Below are 23,404 nucleotides of genomic sequence, written 5' to 3'. Positions count from 1 at the left end.
TGAACCCTTCGGGGATTTGTTGTTGATATTTCCTCACTACTTTGACTTTATACTAGAACTCAGTCATGCTATTTCCACTGTTTTCAAAACCCAACCATGTTCACTCAGTTTTAATACTCAAATGATATTTAAATGATGTTTTGGCTGAGAAACACTGTTTTACTGTTGCCCCGAGAGGCTTATGTGATTTTCGACTGAGCAAGGCCGAGGGCCTGTGTTGTGAGGATATCTTTCGGGTCGGGCTACACGCTGCAGCGGTGATACACTGATTTTGATTAAGAGGCCGAGGGCCTGAGATTGTACGCCACGAGGTGGCTTGATATTGATATGAGGTCGAGGACATGTTTATGATGCCACGAGATGGCTTGATATTGCGTTTGGGCCGTAAGGGGCCCCTCCAGAAGTCTGCACACCCCCAGTAAGCGCGGGTACCCATTGTGATGTGAGATAAAGCCCAAGGGGCCGGTACTGTTCTATGTGATTGCCCGAGGGGCTGGTATTGTTCTGAGATATTGCCCGAGGGGCGGAGTTGTTGACATTGTGCCCGAGGGACGAACCTTTATGTGTTTATCTTTATATTTACCTGTCATTTACCTGTTTAATTATGTATTTGTGCCCGAGGGGCGGATTTCTGTGCCTATCTGCACTAGTTGTTCTGCATTCATTTGCGTAACTGTTGAAAAAGTCATTTTCAAGGAAGTTTAAACTGAGCTAAGATGTTTTACGGGATTTTACAGCTTTATTGCTTTCTTACTAGTTTTTTAACAGCTTTTATATAGCATGTTGATGCACTTTACGTGATTTCTTACCATTCAGGCTTTTGTTATGATTATTACTCACTGAGTTGGAGTACGCACTTTACTCCCTGCATCTTGTGTGCAAATTCAGGTATTTCAGCACCCGGTAGCGGGTATTGGCTGAGCTGAGGCAGAGTCATTGGAGTTTTATCGAGGTAGCTGCCCGACGTCCGCAGCACAGCTTTACTCCCTCTTGATTTCATTAGACTATCCTAGTATATTTTCCTGAATTTTGTTGTATTTTAGACTATAGTAGATGCTCGTGACTAGTGACACCCTGGTTTGGGCTGTGTTTGGGTTGTACTTCCGCATTGTTATGGTATTATCTACTTAGTATTATTAAATCATGTTTTAGCATGTTTTATTGTTGTTTAGCTGTTTAACGTCGAATTGGAAATGTGTCGGCTGGCCTTGCCTTCACGAGAGGCGCCATCACGACCAGGACTGGGTTTAGGATCGTGACAACGTGCTTACAAGGTCGCAAATGCGACTCAAGTCTCGCAAATGCGAGCTCTAAGATGTTCGCAAAAGCGACAGTTTTATCGCAAATACGGAGCTGTTGATCGCAAATGCGATGAAGTTGTTCGCAATTGCGAATTCACCTGCCCAAGCCCAGCGTCGCAAATGCGACAAGGATCTCGCAAATGCGGTCATTGCATTTGCGATGAAATCCTCGCAAATGCGAGAACAAAGACACCAGCACTGCTGAACCTTCTTCCAACACTGCAAAACGCGTTCAAAACTCATCCGAGCCCTCGGGGCTCCAAACCAAACACCCACACAAGTTTGAACACATAATACTCGCTCGCGTGATCGGAATATCAAAATAACCTCTAGAACCACGAATCGGATGCCAAAACGCATGAAAATTACTATGAACTTCAAGAACTTCTAGAATTGCAACCAAGCGTCCGAACCATATCAAATCAACTCCAAACGAAACCAAATTTTGCAAGAAAGTCCCAAATGACATAACGGAACTGTTCCAACTTTTGGAATCGCAATCCGACCTTGTGTCACGATCCTAAACCTAGACCCGATCGTGATGGCGACTCTCGTGAAGACAAGTCCAGCCGACACAACATCCAATTAAATTAATAGATATAGTAATTAATAATTTTAGTCATTAACATGCTAATAATCCCAAAATAAAAGTAAACTAGTACAATTTGCGGAAACCAACACAGCCCGACATCGGGGTGTTACCAGTCATGAGCATGTAACATAAGTCTAAGAGTATGAAAGAGTTTATACAGTCTATTACAGAACTGGAACAAGGAAAGTAAAATAGGAGGGAGAAGCTAGGCTGCGAAGCCGAGCATCTACCTAGTGGACTCCGAATAGCCTGCTGGGAGCAATCAACCCTCACTGACGGGACCTGAAGCTCCTGAATCTGCACACAGGGTGCAGTGAGTAAAGTTAGTACTCCAACTCAGTGAGTAATAAAAATAAATGAAGACTGAGCGATAAGAAATCACGTAAAGCACAACAACATGTTATAAGAGGCAGTGTAAAATCAATATAATGCAATAAAACAGTGAAATCTTATAAGAACACTTTAGTTCAGTATAAGCTTCTTTAAAACATCTTTTTAACCGTTAAACAAGTAAATGAAAAGCAGCGGGAGAAAAAATAAACACATAAACTCAGCCCCTCGGGCACAATACCAACAGAAATCAGCCCCTCGGGCTATATCACATATCTCACTAAGTACCCGTGCTCACTGGGGGTGTACAGACTCCGGGAGGGGCCCCTTACGGCCCAAGCGCAATATCAAGCCATCTCGTGGCATAATCAATTGGCTCTCGGCCTCATATCAAGCCACCTTGTGGCGTACAACTCAGGCCCTCAGCCTTATAATCATAATCAGTACAACACTACTGCGGCGTGCAGCCCGATCCCATAATAATCCTCAAAACACAGGCCCTCGTCCCTACTCAGTCAGAAATCTCTATAAGCCACTCGGACACAGTAAAAATATGATGCTCAGCTCAAAATATCATCTAAAGTGTTAGAACAGAGTAAACATGGCTGAGTTATGAAAACAGTATAATATAGCATGACTGAGTACAGATATAAAATCAAAACAGTGAGGAAATATCAGTAAAAATCCCCTAAGGGTCCAAACAGTTGGCACGAGGCCCAAATATGGCATTCAGAGCAAACAATTTTCAATCAAATACGCAGTAAGACAGTCACACGGGATGGACTACGTGATAATCCCCAATGGTGCACGACCCCACCTTCATCATCTAGCGTATGTGTCACCTCAATATATAGCACAACGATGTGAAATCCGGGGTTTCATACCCTCAGGACAACATTTACAATCATTACTCACCTCTATCCGGTCCAAACTCTAGACCACGATGCCCTTGCCTCTCGAATCGGCCTCCGGATGCTCCAACTCTAACAAAAAATTAGTGCAAAACCATCAAAATATGCTAAGGGAAGAAAGCCCACTCGAAAGAAATCAAATCACAACACAAATCCCGAAATCGGCCAAACCCGACCACCGGGCCCACATCTCGGAATTCGATAAAATTTACATCAACGGAATCCTTATCACTCCACGAGTTCATTCATATCAGAAGTCCCAAAATCCAGTCACAAATGATCCCTAAAGCCCTCACTAAAAGGTCTCTAATCTCATGCCCTAATTCCCAATTTTTAATCCTTAATCTCAATGGAAAAATGATCATTAACTCAAGTAATGAAGCTTAGGGAACTTACCGAACTGATTCACTTTGATTTTCCCTTGAATTCACTGCCCTAGCTCACTTCCTGTCTTCAAAAATGGAGAACTTAGCAAAAATTCGCGAAGGAAACATTATATACTTTCTGACCCAGGGATTCCGCACCTGCGGTCCATCCAACGCATCTGCGGTACCACTTCTGCAGTCCAAGACACAGCATCTGTGGATTTCACTTATGAGCCAACTATCGCATCCGCGATGCATTGCCTGCACCTGCGCTATCGCAGGTACGCCCCCTTAGCCGCTTCTGCGGTTCCAGCTGATCATCCTCTTGGCCTCATCTGCGGCTCCATCTCCGCTTCTGCGAGCCCGCACCTGCGGTACCCTAGCCGCAGGTGCGGTTATGACAGCAGACTTAGCTTCAGCTGCTACATCCAAATTCAAAACTTTCCGCCACCCTCCGAAATCAACCCGAGGCCCCCGGGACCTCGACCAAAAGCACAACCAAGTCCTATACCACTATCCAAACTTATACCAATCTTCAAAACACCTCAAACAACATCGAATCAATAAAAACACCTCGGATTCAAGCCTAAGGTTCCAAAATCTTCCGCATTCCGCTTTTGATCAAAGAGTCTATCAAACCACGCCTGAATGACCTGAAATTTTGCACACACATCCCAAATGACATAACGGACCTACTGCAACTCCCGAAATTCCGTTCTGACCCCTATATCAAAATCTCACCTATCAACCGGAAAACCCCAAAATTCCAACTTTGCCAATTCAAGCCTAAATCTACTCCGGACCTCCAAAACACATTCCGATCACGCTAATAAGTCCCAAATCATCTTCCGAAGCTATCTGAACCATCAAAATTCACATCCGAGCCCTATTTCACATAAATCAACATCCAGTTGACTTTTCCAACTTAAACTCACTCAAAAGAGATTAAGTATCTCAAACCTCGCCAAAACATTTCCGAACCCAAGCCAACCAACCCGATAACACATACTACCGATAAACAAAGCAATAAGAAGTAGAAATGGGAGAAACGGAGCGGTAACTCATGAGAAGACTGGTCAGGTCGTCACACCTCGATAACACAAAAGTCAACTATGGGTCAAACCTCTCCATTTTCCAAACTTCAACTTTTTCAACTTTCGCCGAAATGCCTCAAATTATCCTACGATCCAAATCTGAACGCACTCCTAAGTCCAAAATTACCATACGAAGCTACTAACATCCTCCAAAACTCATTCCGGAGCAGTTTACTCAAAAGTCAAATTCCGGTCAAATTCTCACAGCTTAAGCTTCCAAAACTAGATTCCTTCTTCCAATTCGACTCTAATTCATCCGGGAACAGAATCCAACCATGCACGCAAGTCGATACATATAATATGAAGTTGCTCGTGACCTCAAACTGTCGAACTGGACGCAATTGCTCAAACGACCAGTAAGATCGTTACAATCCTCTCTCAAAATCACCCACTCTCGGACCTAGGGTTCAAAATATGGTAAAATGAAGCTAAGATTCGGAATGCCCAGCTTTTAGTTGGCTGAAGATATTGCATTTGTGACACTAGATTCGCAAATGTAAACTCAAAAAAGCGAAGAATTCTTAGTAGATGCGAAGCCTAGAATAGAGCCTTCATCACAAATGCGATAGGGAGTTCGCAAATGCGAACTCTGAAGGCTTCACAGAAGCGGTACATTCTTCGCAAATGCGAACCAGTCCCCGACAGCCTAGGTTCCCAATTGCGATGACTACTTCGTAATTGTGGTAGTCACATTTGCGACCAAAACCCTGAAAATGCGAGAAAACCAGAACCAGCACACAAAAAGGTAACAAAACAACCCGAAGCTAATCTGAAACTCACCCGAGCCCCTGAGGCTCCAAACCAAACACCCACACATGAACTCGCTCGCGCGATCGGAACACCAAAATTACTTCTAGAACCACGATCGGATGCCAAAAATACATGGAAATCACCTTGAACTTCAAAAACTTCTTGAATCGCAACCAAGCGTCTGAACCATATCAAATCAACTCCAAATGACACCAAATTTTACTGGCAAGTTCTAAACGGTATAACAGAGCTGTTTCAACCCTCGAAATCGCATTCCGACCCCAATATCACCAAAGTCAAATCTCGGTCAAACCTTTCAATCTTCCAAAACTTCAACTTTCCAATTTTCGCCAAAATGCTTCAAATTACCCTACGGACATCTAAATCCAAATCCGGATGTATGCCTAAATCCAAAATCACCACCCGAGCCTATCGGAACCATCGAAACTCCAGTTCGAGATCAAATACTCAAAAGTCAAACCTTGATCAATTCTTTCAACTTCAAGCTTCTCAAATGAAAGTCACTTCTAAAAAAAATCCTTTCCGAACTTCTCAAAAACCCAAACCGATGATGCACACAAGTCATAATAAACTGTGTGAAGCTACTCGTGACCTCAAACTGCCGAACCGGATGCAATTGCTCAAAATAACCAGTCGGGTCGTTACAATATTCCACTACTTGCATAAAACTCAAAACAGAAGTAATAAATGAATTCATCATTTGGATGGTTCTTGTGTATTCTTTCATATTGTATCTTCTAGGATTATATTGTATTGTGGTGTATTGTTTTGATGTATATAAAATTTGGATAGATTGTATTATTTTTCGTCATTCCATCAGGTCATGCATCAACAATATAAAGAATAAACTTACAATATTATAAAGAAAAAGTAAGGAGGGGGGGGGGGGGGGGGGTAGAATCATTATATAAAAAAGATAGGGTAAAGAATAAAATAAGATTACTTAATAAGATAGAATAGCAAGATGAGAGAAAAAATAAAGTAACGATGTGACCCTACCAAATCGGTCATTCCATAACGTAATGACGGATTTAATGATACTATACAATAAAATCTATATTATATTAAAAGGAGGGTAGTGAAGCATGTTAAGCCAAATGCCATAATGAGAACAGCCACTTGGCACTTTTATGGAATCTATTTGTTGGATTCTATTTGTATAACATTACCAAAATTATTAATTAATATTCTTTTGTATCTAATTAATGATTGAAAAAATATCGATTGAAAATATTGTATACAAGAGCTGTCTGTGACTTATAGTACCATATTTGGAGTAATATTATATGACAAACAATATTCATGATTTCCTTTAAGGTGAGAAAATAAAGTAAGCATTAATTAGAGAAAGAATAAAAGGAAATGAATTTTCATGGTTTCCTTCAAATTGAGAAAATAAAATAAGCATTAACTAAAGATAATAATATAAGAAAATACTATAATACCTCGGCAGAACCGATAGTTCATAATTAACGATCCCCTACTACTAAAATCTTTATTTTGAATTTTACTTTAGATCTAAAGCTCTTTTTGTTAAACATGTGGTTTAATTAAATTATTGAATGCCAAATGTTTGCTAATGCAAACTTTATTTGTTAAGGTTTAAATTTATTGAAATGAATCTTGCAAATGTTTTTTAAAAAATATTTTTTAAGGGAAAAAAGACTCCTAAACTGCATTATCTCTTACGTATCTTTTGGACCGTTTTTCTTAATGAAATAGATATTTAAATAAATCATTCAGATAATTAATTAAGGATAACAAGGTAATCAACCACGTCAAGTGGTGTGATAAGAAAAAGTAAACATAAAAGTTAGTAAATATTATAATAAAAATATAGAATTGAGATAAAAACATATTTAAATTGAGATAAAAAAATTTAATTTGAATTTAAATCGAAAGATAAAAATATTTGAATTGAATATAACTATTTTTTAATTGAGATTAAAAATCAAGTTTGAATTGAAAGAAGCATTATGATACTATAAAAAGAAATTTAGCGGACCTCTTCGTTCTTCATTGTTGAATTTATAGAGACCTGGATTTTCTTTGATGAAACAAAATCTTTAAAGGTGTAAATATAGTAATTATATGTTGTGTATCTATATTTGTTAGCTATGTGATATTATATGATATATTATAAGAATATAATAATGTTAGAATATTCTTAGGAGAGATTTTAGGGAGAATGAGCTTAAACTTATGTATATATACTCTTCTTTGATGGGATTGAAAAAGCAAGTCAGATCCATGTAAAAGTTGTGCAATCTCTAATGTATTACATGTCCCGGTGAAGCAATGGTGCGGTGAATTCTCCTTTTCTTTCTTATTTATGGAACTTTGAAAAAAAATACGTAACCACTATATGATACTGTTCTTAGGGTGTTGTTTACCGTGAAAAAGGTAACAACAATTAAATTTATAAATAGAATTCCAAAAATACGTGATCTATTTTTATGCTAGTTGTTAGAGCAGATGATGCTAAGAATATGGAGTTTAATGATGAAATGCAAGCTAAAACGAGGCAATAATCAAATCGAGGGGCCTGCTGCCCGGATATAGGACTGGTCGATGGTAGACCTCGGGGTCGATGTCGGGGTCGAGCTCGAGCTATCGGGGGCAGTCTGGAATGGGATAACAGTTAAGATATGATTAAATCAGGCTCTTTATGGCCAATGCTAAGCGATAAGATGAAGAACAAGTAAGAAAACGATGAATATTAAAGTGGCCTCGAGCCAGTGAGAGGAAGCGAGTTAGAGAGAAGAAAGAGAGAGATATTATTGCACTTGTGGAGAAATAGTTGGAGCAACATCAGCCCATTATAAGGTAGTGCGACTTCCCTTTATATAGGAAGGGAACTCGGCTATAGTACAACATGCGTTAATTGTTAAGTATGGAGATGGGACGGCTAGACGCAACGCTTTGGCGTAGGCCCTGGATAGGCCGTCTTTGTCAGACTTAGCCGCGTGCATTGGGAGCTTTCCCTTCTGTTCCGGCCTCGACCTCCGTCTTCTCCGAGTTAGGCCTCGACGAGCCCCGAGGGAGGGGACTCGGCCGTGGCTCCACGTCCTCGAGGTCTCGAGGCATTCTTTCGAAATGACTAGATAGCGAGAAATTAAGTCCTCTGATTTTCGCCGCATACAGATAGTCTCCGCGTTTCCCAGAATGAATCAAAGGGAAATGATTTTGACACTTGACTCCTCGAGCTTGTTACAGCGATGTCACACCATTGATGTGACCTGTGGTGCGAGCTTTTGTGGCAACCGGGGCATCCCACGGACTTGTGTATTTCGACTTCATTCAATGCACTACCGATTCCCGTTATCCAAGGTGAATGTACCGCCGTCGATTCGGTTTTCCAAGAATATTGCATCCGCCGGTCAATCTTTCAAAGCCTCGATGACCCTGTCATTATCCCCTATACATGGGGTGCCTTGGCTTTGTTTTTCCTATCCCAGTACCCTCGTTGGCTCATTTGCCCATTCCTTCTTATCATCTTCTTCTATCCTTGAACATCATGCTTGGGCTCATGGCCTCAAGGCCGTTCGGCGGAGCTCCCGTAGATTGTGTAGTGGACTCTTGATGGGGCTTCCCTTTGTCGAGCATGATCATGCTGTTCTGTCGCCGCGGTGTTCATTGACATGTTTGCCGTGGCTGTTACTGTTGGCCCGAGATGGTGACGGACGGGCAGTCGGTTTTCCCCTTATGTAGACAGCCATTTGGACTATGCACCGCTGCTCACTCTCCTACCTAGGTCTGGTGTGGCACTTCATCCCTTGGGTTTTTTCTTTCCTAAGGGATAAAATTGCACCACCGGCCGTTAAGGTTGGGTCCCGTCGAATCTTCAACCTTTGGCTTCGGCGGGCCATGTCTCTTTTCTCTGCCTCCTCTGCATCCCCTCCTATTCCTCTTCTTCATGTTCTCTGGCGGGAATCCCCTAGGGAATTGAGCTGGGAACCTAGAGGAGGTTGCAGTCGAAGGAATCGCGCTCGAGGATGCGTGCTCAAGGAGGCGGTGCTCGAGGATGCTGATATCGGAGATGGATTTTCGAGGATGGACCGGGCTCTCAGGATTCATCACATGTGCATCCTTCCGTTCCTCCACTTTAGGTGTAGAGAACCTCTGTAGGCTTTTGTAATTGTATGTAAGGACCCCTCGAGGGCTGTTGTACATTGATTTTTATGAATATGAATATACCCCATTGACTTCTGCTATCGATTCTTTCCTTATAATTGCATGCTCTCGTGCCCTTCGAGGCCTTTTGGATGTCTTCCTTTATTGTTGACCGCTGATATCTAACTCGGATGCCAGCGTTCTTTCCGATCCTCTGCTGATCATCGTGGCTCTTTTTTGAGCCCATCGTCGTACCTCAGACCAAGCCTGAATTGATCTGATAGGCTCGGGTTGTCGGGCCCTCCGAGTTGCATTGAGATAATACGCTGAGTTTTGGAGCTTTCGAGAATGATATCTTGAATGAAGGTCAGCTTTGGGTACCTGGGGGTCCCTTTTGAACTTGATGCAGATAGCTTTTTAAAGCGTATGGGATAGACTTCTGTTGAGGAGTTGCCTGTACTGAGGCGCTGCCTCGAGCCTTCGTGACCGGAGCTTCGCATGCTTATTCCTCTTTTTAGAAAAGGAAACCATGAGACCGGGTACTGCCTTGAGTCGAGTGATGAGGTTGAAAGCTTCCCAAAATCCAATTTCTTTTTGGCAGGGATCCTCGAGGTCGAATGCTGCCTCGAAACTGGAGACAATACGACCGACTCCTTGAGTCCTGGCTTCTCGTTGAAGGATGCTTCTGGGATCAGGTATCACCCCATCGATCTGTATCGAGGCCGTTGGCCTCCCGGGGCTCACTTCGGATAGGTGAATCGTCGCTGTTTCTCGCGTATATGTGGGGCGGCTTCGGCTTCCTCAAAAGGCCTCACTATTTTAGATAGCTGCCCTTCCGCCTTGGCATAGGGTTCTTCATTTCTTCAGGCACGAAAGGTGTTGGCGCATGTTCTTGTTTTAGTCTGTCAATTTTACCATAGTCATGGCAACTACTTCGGGGCCAGCCCGGCAGGGAGTGGGGAGTACTGCTCCCGGCGCTCAGGATCCGCGGGAGTTCGCTCTGAAGATCGTGTCATTGATAAAAGAGGAACATTTGGAGATGGTGAGCAGATACTGCGGATGGAGCGAGGGGATAACGCTGCAGGTGCTTTCCCCGAATGAGAGTATTACGGACTCTGCTGATGGATTCTTGAGCGTATACCTATATCCTTTCGCATTTGGCCCCCTTGATAGGGTCATGCTTGATTTTTGCTTGAAGTATCCGGTTACTTTGGCGCAAATACATCCGTCGTTTTGGCGAGTGGTGCTAATGATGAGGTCCTTTGCAGAGAGGGCTGGGCTTGAATTCACGCTTAGTCACCTCGTCAGGTTGTACCGGCCCTTTCACCACCAAGGCCTGCTAACCCTGAGGTGCCGTTCGTCCACGCCCTTTGTTGTCAATGACAAAGAGAATGGGGATCGAGAGTGGGCCGGTTGGTTCGTCCGGATCCAGACGGCCGACATTATCCCTGTGGAGCTTATGCCATTTCCCGAGGGATGGAATTATGCACGTGAGTCGAGCGCCTTGGTGCTTTTTTCAGATTTTGCTTATAGCAAAAATAGTTGAGTAATTGTGATTTTTCCCTTTCGCAGCAACTTCATGGACGCCAGGTGAAGTTCTTGACCTGCCCGGCTGGGTCCAGAGGTTGGTGACTCATTCGACCTACGACGAGCGTAGGTGGCGAGCTGTATTCCGTATCAGATGGGGAGCGAAATACCAAGGTATGCATGCACGCTGCCTTTGCCTTGGCCTTCGTATATTTGATATGACATTTTCCCCTTTCTTTTATACTAGCTTTGCCGTTTGTAGGTACCGGGCGCTTCCTTGAGATGAGGTAGTGCTCTTCCGAAGAGGGGAAGGAGTCGCTGGCCTCCGATCCGAGGGACGATGGCGATAAATAGGATTGGCACCCGCAGTGTGATGGAGCTTTTGGTGGCGCTAAACGGGCCCATGTCTTCGAGGGGAGGGCATCGTCCGAGCCTGCTATTCCCGGAGTGTCTGATTCCCGGATGGCGGTTCCTCTGAGTGAATATGCTTTGCCCGAGGTTGGTTCTCCTGGGGCCGAAGAGGCAGGATCAACAGGAGTGTGCTCTGACTTCTAGGAAGTCCGACGGCTTCACTTCATGGTGAGTTTAGGTGCAGTTTTTCTGTATTCTGCGTCCTCCTCTCTTCATCGAGTTTTCCTTTTGCAGGCCTGTGATAGGCTTAGGTCTGAGCTGCTCCGTCAAGGAGACAGGCTCCAGAAATTTTTGGATGAAGGCAAGTCCCTTAGGCTCCTTAGCGAGGAGAAGGAGGTTGAGTTGCTGCATTGGCGATATGAGGCGTACCGGAGCTCGAATTACAAGATCTATTTGATGGAGCAGGTAACCTTTCGTAGCATGCGCTTCGCTCTTTTTGGCCCTTATGGTTAACCCCTTTTAGTTATATCAGCTGCAGAAGAAGACGGAGGCCTTGGAGTACCTCAAGGGCGACACCGACCGCGTCAGGAATGCTTGTGGTGTGCTACGGGCTCAGGTGCAAGCCCAAGCTTTAGAGGAGAGAGGCGCTTTGGCCAAGGTTCCTTCCTTCGAGGCCCAACTCCGCTTGGCTCGTGACAACGCTATAGTTCAAGCGGATATGATCGGGAAACTCGAGTCTAATCTCTCAAAGATCAGGGCTGAGATAATCGATGCCCGGGCCGAAGCGGCATTAAGCCGAACCAAGGCCGATCAGGAGATGGCGATTCGTATGAAGGACGCTGCTGATGCCCAAGTCGAGCTAAAGCGGGCCCTCGACCGGGAGAAGAGGATCGAGGAATATGTTCGTTGCAGATCCGGAAGAGAGGTACTCGAGGAGATTGGCGCATGGGGCTTTGTTCTCTCGGAGGAATTGGCTCGAGCAAGGGTGGACGAGCGTGACGCTCGGTCACTTCTTGCTGACGTCGCGTAGAGTGAATCTGACAGGTTGTAGCCCTTTGGAGCGGAGTGTAGATTTCGCTGTTTTTCCGCTTTATACTTGATAGTTGTAGAGCATGTTTGTAGATGGAGAGTGCGCCTTTTTGCGTATGTAAGATAAGAGGAAACTTGAAGCTTTATTTCTTCTGCATCTCTTTCTGTATTGCTTTTGACCAGGCCGGCTGGTTTCGGTGTTTGGCGGGATCCTCGTAGGTCCGGAACTGATCAGGCAGGCCCGGAGGCTTTTAAGTGCGATCTTTGACGCGAGCGGGCATTGGGGCCTCCATGCTTTGCCCAGTTGTTTAGGCTTAGTCTCCGAGTCAGGCCTTGACTCGAGCGTGCCTGACCTTCAATCTTTTGTGCCCGTACTAGAGGATAGTGATTGTTCATAATTCTTGCCCTTGGGTATTTGCTGTTTCAACTATTTTGGGTCCACTCTTCGAGTCGCGTTGCGAATCGAGCTTTAATTGACCCTTAAGTTCTTTCGATTTTCAGACTGGCGACAGTGGCTCTTACGCTGTTTTGGTCGTTGAGACCTTTTAATATATGTCCCGGAGGCTTGTATAGTTAACTATTTTGGATCCAGTCTCCAAATCGGGTTACGACTCGAGCTTATTTTAATCCTCAAGTTGTCAATTTTCAAGCTGGCGACAATGGCTCTTACGCTATTTGGTCGTCGAGACCTTTTAGTGTGCGGCCCGGAGGCTCATTTGGCTGGCGACAATGGCTCTTACGCTTTTTTGCCCGTGGCCTTTTTGTAGGCTTTGTTTTCCGCTCGTTAAGGTCTTTTGAAATAATTTTGCCTGACCCGTCGTCGGTTCCGAAAAAACCTCGATTTCAAGTCGTTATCGGTGATGTTTGACCACCTCGTAAGGTTCTAGCTCATAGGCTGAGTAGGTTGAAGCCTTGTGATTTGAAGATGACATGGTCGAAGCTCGTTTTTGCCGTTTGAGGGAAGCCTGTTTTAACCGATTCTTTCAGAAGTATATTCGAAGTAGTGGCCTGCGATTTTGTTTAGTGACGGTTAGGCGTCCCAGAGTCGCGTTAATTTGGCTGTATCAGCCTTTTTGACCGTAGTCATATGTGTTTGACCGGAGCCATTTTTGATCCCGAGTGATAGTTTAGGTGTCTACACCGAGGGTATGCCCTTTAGGGATTCTTACAAATGCGACGTATAGCCTAAACTTCGAGATTTTCATGCCTGTTGAGGTCTTACAGTTTGTCATGCTTGTTGAGGTCTTACAGTTTGTCATGCTTGTTGAGGTCTTACAGTTTTATCATGCATGTTAAGGTCTTACAGTTCGTGTTGCTTTGTAGAATAGATTTGGTTACACCGAGTCTGCCCGCTCGGGGTCTTACAGTTTCGGGTTTTCCAGTGCATGGAGATTGGCGACAGTCTCCAAGTTATTGAGTTTGCTTGGGCTCGAAGGTCGCTATTTGTGAGCTCGGAGTTGCCTTGCTGGGGCTTCATGAGCCCGGAGTTCCGACCCTGGGGTCGTGTGGGTGCCAAATTGTTGACGCTAAGTCCCCGATTATTTCGGGATATATTCGGCGGGAGGGTTCCTGCCGAGAGTACAGTGCGATTTTCTTGTTTGGAGAATGAGATGCTGAATGATATTCTTTTATTGCTTGGTGTAAACGCACATCGTTTCGTTGTTGTGAGCTCAGCCCACGCGGGGCGGCTCCTCGTACCATTCGGTCCGGTACGTGATTCCCTATTGAAACTTAGCATGTCGTTCCCCGGTCCTTCCGAGGGGTTGGCGCCCTCGAAAGAAGATCATCGCTCGTCATTTGACTGTAGAAGAAGGCCTGTGATCTTATCGGATCCTCCTCTGGGGGTACGTTGTTCCGCTAATAATCTTGCTGGCAAGACCCTCTTTGGGGCAGAAGTCCGATCGAAGGGAAAGAGCGTGGTGAGCCCTGTTAAGGCCTTGGGATCTCCTGGTGGAGTTAGAACTTTTGAATGTCCCGGACGATTGTCTGGATACAGGTTAGTGAAAAAATAACAAAGGAGTGAAGCAGTTCTTCCTCACCGCGGGATGTGTAGGCGATGTTTCGAGATTTGGTATGTTCCTTCCATTTCGAGGTGTGAGCCCTAATACAGCCCTCCGCTGTGTTTAATCAGGCTTGGCCAAAGATGTGGTTTTTCTTACCCTTTGATCCTTTCGATGGAGGAGGTATTGATGCCAGCGATGCGTCATATGGTGAGGAATTTCCCCTCGTCGCGTACTGCTCCATGTCGACTATTTTAATTCCGCCCCTTGCGTGGGATTTCATTCCTTTGGCGAAGTGGGGTGGAAGCTATCTCCGGGCGGTGTGCCCGTGGCCATCTGAATAAGACGCCCGTTCCTTGCGCCTTCTTTGATTGTGTAGAGCTCGACATCCCAGCCCGAGCTTAGATGGCCTGTATAGAGGGAATAGTCTTCCTGCTTGTTGTGGTGATCGTCGTTTGGAATCCGTCAAAGATTCGAGATGCGGGAGCGATTTCATTCGTTAGTCAGTCGCCCTATTGACTTTGGTCCGACATCGTTGGTATGCTTGATCGAACTACTTGAATTCATGAGCACATGATTTATTTGAAAAAGATCAAATAAGGGAGTGGGTTACCGATGCGTCAAGGTGAGGCCGAGGCGAAGTCTCAGTGCCTTTTTTGCTGGATGTAAGGGCGTCCTCTGGAACGTATCCCCGGAGCCGTCTTTTCCTAGTAACGAGTGTTTTTACTTTCCATTTTTATGAGTCCTTTTAGTGTGTTGCCGTTTCTCCACTATCGTCGCAATACGTCGCGGCTCATTTGCTTCGTTCTTCCTGGTTGCCTTCCTCACTTGGGGTTGAATCCGAGCCTGATCGCTCGACAGTGCTCGGCGGTGATTTTTATTGAGTAGCACGGCTGTTTCTTCCTGAGCTGGTGGCCATCTTTGACCCCGTGGTCGTGCGCGCTATGCGGTTCCCGCGCCAGGTTGTGGTTTCTTCGAGGGGGATTCGGTCAAATAGGTCTGAGCCGTTTGGCATCCCTGGTTTCGCTTATGGTGATCACGATGTTCGGTATAGCAATGCTGATATCGTACTCTGATGGGCGAGGTGCCCTTACTGGCCATGCCTCGTCGAATCTGGCTCTGTTGAAGATTCCTCGAGGGTGTTGCCCTCGAGCCATTTCCTGATCGTTGCGAGGTAGATTGCATCTTGGAGCGTTCCTCCTATCCGCGGCGCATGGATGGCACCTCCATCTGTTTGGCATTAGTTTCTTTGACAAGAGCCTACTTGGGTATACCGAGCCCGAGGAGGCTCCCGGATGGTCATACACGGCCCTGATTCGTGGCTGGTGTCGGGTACGGGCATCCGACCAGATCTCGGCTGGGTATCTTATTAAGCTTCGTTTGAAATGCCCTGAAGTCGTCGGGCATGGTTCGTTTAGGCTTCGGGCGAAGGCCTGTGTTGCCTAGTCATCCGAAACCGGGGGCGATCTCGTTCATTCTATCAGGGAATGAGGTGCGACTCCTCGTGGCGTTTCATTCTCCCTTTGTTCGGCCTCGGGTGTGTCGGGCTCTCCCGTTGCTGCTTCGATGGCATCGGCGCGTGCCTCTGCGGAGGAATCTGCTGGTACGGTAAGCGAGTTTGTGAGGTCAGGTGCTAGGCTACGACGCCACATCATGGTTCCTTTTGAGATTGTTTCCCCCAACCTCTTCAACGAGACGAGCTCGAACTCATCATCTTGAAGGTCGCTGATGTGCTCGTCGGGATTCGAGGTCCTGTTGTGCTTTGGGAGTTCCGGCGTTCTGGACTTCTGTGAAACTGGTTCCGGGACCACTTCCTCGGGTAATGGCTGTTGCATGAACTTCCACGAACCTGACTCGATCCTTTTGGAGAGATTCCCAAGCATCTCTGTTATAGCAGGGTCGGTTACCGATCCGTTGTTGCTTGATCTCTCGGGTACTCGTTCGGCGTAGGGAGCTGTTTCTGGCGCTACTGTGCTGGGAGTCTCCGGGTGACTTTGCAGCTGAGCGATAGCCAAGTGCCTACAACATTTTTAAAAAATCGTGAAGACTCACTTCCTATGCTTCTCGAGCCGGGGTTTTTTGGGCTTCCTGTCGGTCGATATGCTGTGTGCTCCCATCAGCGTGTGAGGCTTCGTCGACCTGCTGCACGTCTTGCGAACCTGCGTTCACTGGAATCGGCCCAGATGTGTTACCGGGGTTCCGTGGCATCGTGCCAACGACTGGAACAGCCACACCATTTTCGCCATGATTTTTGAGGTAGTTGTTCTCAATTGTGTTTATCGGGCCAGACATTTTGACCTGAAATCAAGAGATCTTGGACAGGAAAAAGTGTGAAAGATAACTTGCGTTTTTGCAACGGAACCAGCAAGATAAAATCACTATTATTTTTAGCCCCACGGTGGGCGCCAAACTGTTTACCGTAAAAATGGTAACAACAATTAAATTTTTAAATGGGATTCTAACAATACGTGATCTATATTTATGCTAGTTGTTAGAGCAGATGATGCTAAGAATATGGAGTTTAATGATGAAATGCAACCTAAAACGAGGCAGTAATCAAACCGAGGGGCCTACTGCCCGGATATAGGACTGGTCGATGGTAGACCTCGGGGTCGATGTCGGGTCGAGCTCAAGCTATCTTGGGCAGTCTGGAACGGGATAAAAGTTAAGATATGATTAAATCAGGCTCTTTATGCCAATGTTAAGCGGTAAGATGAAGAATAAGTGAGAAAACGATGAATATTAAAGTGGCCTCAAGCGAGTGAGAGCAAGCGAGTTAGAGAGAAGAAAGAGAGAGAGATATTGTTACACTTGTGGAGAAATAGTTGGAGCAACATCAGCTCATTACAAGGTAGTGCGAGTTCCCTTTATATAGGAGGTGAACTCGGCTATAGTACAACATGCGTTAATTGTTAAGTATGGAGATTGGACGGCTAGACGTGACGGTTCGGCGTAGGCCCTGGATAGGCCGTCTTTGTCATACTTAGCCGCGTACCTTGGGAGCTTCCCCTTCTGTTCCAGCCTCGACCTCTATCTTCTCCGAGTTGGGCCTCGACGAGCCCCGAGGGAGGGGACTCGGCCGTGGCTCCACGTCCTCGGGGTCTCGAGGCATTCTTTCGAAATAGATAGCGAGAAATTAAGTCCTCTGATTTTCGCCGCATACAGGTGTGTTTAAAGATTCATTCATTTAATAGAAGTATATCATCAACTTTTTAAAGTAATTAGTATGACTTTCTGGTGAATTTTAATATTGTAAGGTTTATCGAGTTGATATAAAATGAAGGCTTTCTTCAATGTTCATAATTGGATCATATGTTTGCGCTATATGTAATTACAGATAATTATTATATTTAAATTTTTAGTCTAATAATTTATTATATCATCTTTCATTTATTTAATTACTTGGATACCAACAGGCTCCCTGTTCGGTTAAAGAACATAAAAAATACTCTGAAGAATATCTACAAATAAATGGTACTAATAGCTACAACTGGGAACACCCATGATCTTGTGTGATAATTATATTAACTGATTGGATCCATTTGATGTGCTGTTCTTTAAAGTAGAGCACCAATGATCGAGAATGGGATGAATAAAAAGAGAGCTTCTTTGTAATACTAGTAAGGAGTAGCCTGTGCAAAAGCACGGGCCCAACATGAACAAAGTCATAAACTTCTTACACCTCTTGCATTTTGTTACCTTCTGAAATAACTTGAACATTATGAAATCCAGCAAAATCATTGTAACATCAAGAACAATGGCAAATCATGCTTAAAAAACATCAACAATAACTTGCCAATTTTATTCTATACCTTTCTCTCTGTATACGCTTTTGGTCAACAATTTCGTGTAATTCAGCAGGAAAAAGAATCTTCCTATCCAGGATGACTGTGTGCAAGGAGCCAAGGATAATGAATCATTGTCACGACCCTAAACCCGGATCCGGTCGTGATGGCGCCTCTCGTGAATACAAGGCGAGCAGACACATTCCCATTTCAATTTTTATGCAATTAAGATAATAAGTATTAAGTCTTAAACATGATAAAATCCCAAAATAAGCAGTGAACGGAACAATTTGCGAAATACAAAATACAGCCCGATACCGGGGTGCCACCAGTCATGAGCATCTACAATCCGGATAATACAAGAAAAGTCTACATAGTCTAATACAGATCTAAAACAGAGAAAGATAAGATAACGGAAGAAGCTCTGGGCTGCGAACGCCGGTAGCTACCTAGAGAATCTTCGAATCCGCCTGAGCTGAAAAGATCAACACTCGCTAGCGGGACCTGATACGCCTGAATCTGCACACGGGGTGCAGGGAGTAAAGTGAGTACTCCAACTCAGTGAGTAATAATCATAAATAAAGATTGCGAGCAAGAAATCACGTAAGGCACATTACAGGCTATAAGGAAGCAGTAAAACCCAGTAAAAAGACATGAAACAGAGAAATTATGCAAAGCCACTTTAGTTCAGTTTAAACTTCTTAAAATCCCCTTTTAAACAGTTAAACAAGTAAAAAACAGGCAACTAGAAAAGGTAAACACATAAAGAAATGCCCCTCGGGCACAATACCAACGGAATCAGCCCCTCGGGCAACACATGGAACAATAACCAGCCCTCGGGCTATATCTCACGTCACAATGGGTACCCGCGCTCACTGGGGGTGTGCAGACTCCTGGAGGGGCCCCTCACCACCCAAGCGCAATATCAAGCAATCTCGTGGCATCATCACTAGGCTCTCGGCCTCATATCAACAAGCCACCTCGTGGCGTACAACTCGGATTTTGGTACTTTTGATATATATGAACTCATGGGGAGATAAGGAATCTATTGATGTAAATTTTATCGAATTCTGAGTTGTGGTCTCGGGGGTCGGGTTTTGGTAATTTCGGGATTTGTATTGTAAATTGATTATTTTCGCTTGGGCTTCGTTCCCGTAGCATATTTTGATGTCGTGATTCTGATTTTGGACAGATTCGACACTAAATGATGTCCTGAGGGTATGAAACCCCGGATTTGCACATCGTTGTGCTATATTAAGGTGACGCACACGCTAGATGACGAGCGTGGTGTCGTGCGCTGTTGGGGATTGTGACTTAGTCCATCCCGAATGACTATTTTACCACGTATTTGACTGAAATCTATTTGCTATCATCATGTTTTGGGCTAAGCATCACGTTTTACTGTTGCCCGAGTGGCTTGTGAATTTTGACTGAGTAAGGCCGAGGGCCTATGTTGTGAGGAAACACTTGATTATGATTATGAGGTCGAGGGCCTGAGATTTGTACGCCACGAGGTGGCTTGTTGATATGAGGCCGAGAGCCTAGTGATGATGCCACGAGATTGCTTGATATTGCGCTTGGGTGGTGAGGGGCCCCTCCAGGAGTCTGCACACCCCCAGTGAGCCCGGGTACCCATTGTGACGTGAGATAAAGCCCGAGGGCTGGTTATTGTTCCATGTGTTGCCCGAGGGGCTGATTCCGTTGGTATTGTGCCCGAGGGGCATTTCTTTATGTGTTTACCTTTTCTAGTTGCCTGTTTTTTACTTGTTTAACTGTTTAAAAGGGGATTTTAAGAAGTTTAAACTGAACTAAAGTGGCTTTGCATAATTTCTCTGTTTCATGACTTTTTACTGGCTTTTACTGCTTCCATATAGCCTGTAATGTGCCTTACGTGATTTCTTGCACTTTGTCTTTATTTATGATTATTACTCACTAAGTTGGAGTACTCACTTTACTCCCTGCACCCCGTGTGCAAATTCAGGCGCATCAGGTCCCGCTAGCGAGTGTTGATCTTTCCAGCTCCGGAGGATTCAAAGATTCTCTAGGTAGCTGCCGGCGTTTGCAGCCCAGAGCTTCTTCCCTTATCTTATCTTTCTCTATATTAGATCTGTATTAGACTATGTAGACTTTTCTTTTGGTACTTATGGTGTAGTGAGTTTCTACTAGTGTTTTGTGGCGATACTCTTGGGTTTTGACGATCTGCGTCACTTGGCTGAGTTAGAGGGATTCGGTCATGACGGTTTGGTTTTGTACAAATGGGATTCGGAGAGTTATTTATTGTTTCTACCATGGTTAGAGATATATATTTACTACTAGCATGAGGAGCATGTGATGTATAGTGATTTTCTCCTGGATAGGATCAAATGGAAAGTTCTTGGCTAATTAAGTATGTAGTTGCTTGTGACTCAGAGTGGATTACGAAGTTCTTGTATTTTTTGTATGATGGCATGGTATGTGCGAGTGTTGTGTAGGGTTGAGATTTTCATGTGTAAGATCACAGTTCAATGTTGAAGGGAAGGACATAAATTCTTAGGCAGCATGGACGGTTTCAGATGACTAGGTAAATGACATTACTATTTGGTATGGCTTGATGAGATTATACATTTCATAGGGGGCAACGTGTTTTGATTTATGGATACTTCATTGGTATTACGGCACTCTCCTGGTTGATCGACTGTCGATATTCAAATTTTGCTATGTGACACGGAAGAACTATAGAAGTATTTCTCGTGGGGTGATCATGTATAAGAGATGTGTTGGATATCTGGCGGTGGAGTTAGGATCAAATATGGTGATTCATGTTCTATGGATTTGGAGACTGGGAGTTCTCAGGAGCAGATTATTTCATGGTTGTGGACTGTGAAGTTGTGGCCAAAGCTAGCCAGATGATAGTATGTGTTGTGATTCAGTCATTGTGGACTTTCGGAGGGTTATTTATCTATTTGTGGATGGCTAGAGTTGGTGTGGGGGTCCATTGGTTGGCTCCATACTGCTATTGTTGAGGGATGTACCATTCAATTGTTGTTGAGATTAATCGTGTTCTAAAATGATCTATGAGTTACTCTTCTATGCTGCGAGGAGTTGTGATTTGTTGGTTATATGCACATATGGAGCGGTTCTATTTGGGCTTTATAGCGGAAATTTGAGCAAGATGAGTATTTAGGTATTGCTGATAGATTGCGTGTTGGCTATGTTCTTTCCAGATGGTGGCATTGTGTTATTTGCTCGCAATGGTTACGGTAATTCACTTTGGGTGCTTGATATCAAATTTTGCGGGGTTATTGATTTTCAGTAGGGTGGCTCGAGGTATATAATATGGACCAGCGTTTGGATGGGTCACGCATTGTAGCAGAGTTATGTTGAGGCATGATCCTTTGGGTTAGATTCGTGTGTTTTGGTTATACGGTGTCTGATAGGTTCTTAGCATTGCATTGTGGCAATACTTGTTGAGCTTGCGAGACAATTCTCTCGTCTGAGTCATTTTTCCATGATTGAGTACATTTGGAATGTTTCTTATTGGTGCACGGATTGCACGAGTTGCGGCTTTAGATTGTATTGATGTGTCATGTCACTAGACTGGTCGTGTTGGATGAGATGGGTCATTGGACCTAGAATAAATACTATCGGAATTGATTGCAGCGTGGTTGGATGATTAATATCGAAAGTCGGCTTAGAAATTTTCTATAGTCCTTGTCGAATGAGAGGGAGCTCCATGACTTGTTTATCTAACGAATGCTTATGAGTTCTGCATGTTTCTTTCACCATTGGCAGTACATGAATGTGTTAGAACGAGGCTTTGTTTGATAAGAGGTTTATTACCGGCATTGGGTTGTTTTGAGTAGTTACTGTGATTAGAAATTATCGCTATGAGTAATAGTGCAGGGTGACATGGAATCACCCCCGGTTATGTGCAGGATAAGGTTACATGGTGGTTTGATGGCTTAGGAACAACGTTTGGCACGTTCGAGGACGAACGTATATTTAAGTGGGGGAGAATGTAACAACCCGAGCGGTCATTTTGAGCATTTGCACTTCGCTCGGTAGTTTGGGGGCATGAGTAGCTCCGTATGATGTATTAGGACTTGTGTGTAATATTTGAGTTCATTCCGAGTTGATATGATATGTTTCAGCGCGAGTTTTCGGAAGTCGAAAGTTCGAAAGATCATTAAGATTGATTTGAGGCGCGTTTCGTCATTTCAATGTTGTTATGCATGATTTGAGGCCTCGAGTTGGTCCATGTTATGTTATGGGACTTGTTGGTATGTTCGTACAGGGTCCCGAGGGGCTCGGGTGACATTTGGATAATTGGGCTACATTGCGCTCGTCCTTCATATGTTTCAACGTCGTTTCTTCAAGCATAAATGATACTATATTAAGCAAATGAGCTCCGATCTCCGTTTTTATTGAAGCATTAGATCCGTATCGTGATTACAGATTCATAGCAAAAAGAATCGTTGAATTTGGACATCGTATGAGGATTTTATGATCATTTTACTAAGAATTGGGTTACTTTCATCATATAGATTGGGGTAAATGTTCTCTACTCGGTTTTAGTTATATTTCATGAATTCATCTTCGTTTTTGGTATTTGATTGATGATTTCAAAGTAAAATTTGGGGGGTTTTGCCTAAAGTTTCATAAAGTGAATTTTTATGTTTTGAATATCGATTCGGAGTCGGAATTGGATAAAATTAGTATGGTTGGACTCATAATTAAATGAGTTATTGGATTTTGTGAGTTTTGTCGGGTTCGAGATGCGGGTCCGGGTTGGGCTTTTTGGCCGATTTTGGGCTTTTGATTAAAGATTCGACCTTTTTCGATTGGGATTGGTTCCTTTAGCATTGTTTGATGTATTTGAGTTGTTTGGTTAGTTCGAGCCGTTCGGAGGCCGGAATGCGCGAGATGGCATTTTTGAAGCATCGTTTGGCTTGCTCGGTCTTGGAATCGGATTGTTCAAGATAAGTAACTCTTCTAAACTTAGTGCTGAGGGTATAAAATCCCAAATTATATGTTGTGTGATTGGTATTGAGGTGACGCACATGCTAGGTGACGGGCATGTGGGTGTGCATCCTGTGAAATGTGACTGCGTTGTTTTCCCTAGCACTATTTAGTGGCCCTAGTTTGTTAATATCTGTGTTTTCACCATGTGATTAATTAATTGAGCTGCAATCATGCTAGATAACATGTTTAGGCTTTATGTTGATATTGTTAGGACCCATAGTGGTCGTTTCTTGC

This window comes from Nicotiana attenuata, unplaced genomic scaffold, assembly GCF_001879085.1.
Source record: "Nicotiana attenuata strain UT unplaced genomic scaffold, NIATTr2, whole genome shotgun sequence".
Classification (NCBI taxonomy): Eukaryota; Viridiplantae; Streptophyta; class Magnoliopsida; order Solanales; family Solanaceae; genus Nicotiana; species Nicotiana attenuata.
This window is presented reverse-complemented; position numbering follows the sequence as displayed.